Below are 3,266 nucleotides of genomic sequence, written 5' to 3'. Positions count from 1 at the left end.
AGTTGGAAAAACAAATGCTATTAAAAAAAGAAAGTGTTGAAAAGAAAAAAAAACACAAAACAATAAAAAAAAAATTGCAAAAGAGTAAAAAGAGTCTTGTTGAGAGAAAATAAGAGTGGGGAAAAGACTTGTGTTAGAAAGAAAAGAGCGGTAAAAACAATGAGAGTTAAAGAAAATGTATTTATGATTCCCGAGTCCTACTGTAGACACCCATTTAGTTTTAGGTTGGGTGTTGACTTTGAAAATAGCAGTAAAGATGGTGATAAGTGACTTCGTGTTTCTCATTGTCGTCGTTTTATGACCTAGCTGTTAGTTCAGAGTCTTTCTACGAGTAGCTGTGGTTGAAACCGATGTTAGTGTGTGAAAACCTCAGGGGCTAGTAGCCGGTCTGTCAGATGTAAAAGTCTTAGTGTAAGGAGGGAGTGTGCAGATTCCTTAGGGGTATTTGAAAACGTTTTCTGTTTTTGAAAGAGAAAAAAGATTTTGAAAGAAAAAGTTTTTATCATTTCAAACTTGGTTTATAGTGACTAAGTTTACAAAGGCAATAGAATGGTAGGCTTTGACATCTTTTCCCTGAGACAATTTATGATTGAACATCTCGGTTGCTTTTGCTTTTCCTTGTGCATGTGTTAGAAAGCTGATTAAAGTTGCTAAGTTTTGCTTGAGGACAAGCAAAAAGTTAAGTTTGGGGGTGTGATTACGCTTGTTTACATGCGTAAAAAGAAGGTTTTAGATGTTGTTTTTACAATGTTTCAGCTTTGTTTCGGATTTTTCTCGATCGTTTGAGTTCCAATTCATGCAAAATTCATATATTATGGTTTGTGGTTGGCTTATATTGTATTTATGACATTTTAGGACCATTTAGGAGTGCAAATTAATCAAAAGAAGCAAAAAGACGGAAAAACCTACATGGGAGGCGCCAGGCGCCTGGGAAGCCTGCAGAAAAACTGGTTTTCTTCCAACTTTGCCCTTAATGAAATGCGTCTTCCAATGCGTTTTGGTGGTTCCAACCGATGCATACGTGTAGAAGAAGTGTTCCACTATCAGTTTGAGCACGACTTGGTCAATCAAAAGAGTTGGAAATGGGTGATTCACCATCGTTTTAGGACCTACCTAACCAATTCTGCACAGCTATAAATTCCAGCAACTTCTCCACCAAAATCATCAAGTCTTGCTTCCTTCTCTTGATCATTTTTAGTGTTTCTTTATTGCTTTCTAAGTACTTTTGAGTTGCTTTCATTAGTTGCTTTTGGTTTTTAAATCCCGAGTACTTTACATTCTTTTACTGAGCTTTGTTTTGTTTCCATTTGTACTTAGTTATTTACTACTTATTCAAATATATAAAAATCTAGCACTTTGCTTATCTTCCCTTTGCCTTTACTTTATTTTTAGTTAAGAGAGTTGTGTTTTTGGAGGAAAGAGCACGTGACACTCCCCCTTGCTTGAAAGAGAAGGGCGAAGCTCTCAATCCCGATAAAAACTCTCCGTTAGTTAACTTTTGTTTTTCTCACATGCATTCCACATTCAACCATTTTACTTGCTGTATTTTCTTCAATATGTCTTTCTAAATTCCCGTCTCTAGCCCGATTATGGATAGTTAGCCTTTTATGTCTAAAAAGGGTTGCTAAGAAGTAGTGTTTTTGCTTTCCATTCATTGCTCAACATGTTTTCCCAAAAAGTTAGGATTTAGAGAAGGCCACTGTAAGTCTTAACAAGTCAATATTGAAAAGGTTGCTTATTTGCATTGTTGAGTGGTTAAACCGAGGAGAGGAGCGCCTTAGACATAAGGGTTCCGCTTAAGTAGCCTAGACATAGGACCTTAACCCGAGGTTGCGACTATTTCCATCCTAAAACTAAGATATCTCTCATAATAGACATATTAGGGAATGTCTTAGGACTTTGAACTTGCTTAGACATAAGTCAAGTGAGAAGCGTAGTCGTTGGTTTCTAAAGTAAAATGCATATTATCCTTAGCATGTCCTTGATTCTTTGTTGGCTAACTTGAAGTAAATCGGGCTAGGTTTTATTATTATAAGTCCAAATTCCAAATCCAAAACCATTATTTGTGACCACTTCCCATTTTACAAAAATCACTCATTTCAACATTCACTATTCTTTAAAACTTCAGAGTTTGGAAATTATTTAGAAGTCCTTGAGGATCGATACTTGGATACTCCATCCATTTTATATTACTCTGACAGGTGTGCGCTTGCATCTATATAATTGTTACCACGCTTAGTGCGTGCGTTCAGCATAAACGCCCAGTCAGCTATCTTTTTCGCTTCGAAGCACGCGAGGAGCTGATCTATGTCCAACAGCTCGGCCTCTTCACTATCCCGAGCTCGTAGCCAAAAAAGGATGGCCAAAGCGAAAATGACACCCCACCCATTGGGGGCATTTGAGCCGGAGCCAACCCAGTCCGAAAGAGAAATTCTTGGACAAAAGGGTGAAGGGGAAGTCTGAGGCCGTACTCAAACATTTTGAAGTAGAGAGTGACCCATCCCTCTGGAGGATTGTCAGCTCTCTCCCCCTCCTCCGGAATCCTAAGGAGGATGTTCTCAGGGATAGCGAACCCCCTACGAAGGGATCCGAGGTAGTGCTCAGGTATCCTAGAAGGGTATTCCAAACCCTGGCCTGAGGTGGAGGCATCACTATCCTCCCCGTCATCGAAGAACCTAAAGTTTTCTATCTCCTCGAGCTCGGACTCTAACCTACGAGCTAAATCCTCGTCGAATCCTAAGTTGCTGCTAAAGGAGGACGACATGGCAACTACGTTCGAAAGAGAAAGCGAGGGAAGAGACCGACCTACCAAGGGTTCGAGCTGCCTTCAGATCGAACTCCAAGAATTCAGGGAGCGTAAGGTATGACCTGAAGGATTGGGGGTATTTATAGCCCGTCGGAAAAATTTCCCCACCGTACATGTGTAATCAACAAGCGGCTAGGATCCTCCCTGAGATCCGAAACGTCGGAATATTTGAATATTCCGACGATAAATCCACCGCAACAGTTATATTTTCCCACGAATAGGAAGTCGCCACGCGTCCAAAGCAAGTCGAATGAACTTCTCTGCCAGGTCGAGATCGGACCAGACAGAGAGGGGGCCAATGTTTGGGGAGAGAATACCCTGGACACGTGGAGGACCCCTATTGGTGCTCCAAGATGACTCATGAGTCATGCCCAGCTCGGACCGCCGAGATCACCACCACTAGCGTTGACAGATGCTGAGTATGAGGGCCGAGGTGAACCTGGCCGAGGTCCGACCTACC

This window comes from Momordica charantia (genome assembly GCF_013281855.1).
Source record: "Momordica charantia cultivar OHB3-1 chromosome 2 unlocalized genomic scaffold, Mcharantia_2.0 BLBB01000002.1, whole genome shotgun sequence".
Classification (NCBI taxonomy): Eukaryota; Viridiplantae; Streptophyta; class Magnoliopsida; order Cucurbitales; family Cucurbitaceae; genus Momordica; species Momordica charantia.
The sequence above is the reverse complement of the archived record's forward strand: the minus strand, read 5'-3'. Positions refer to the sequence as shown.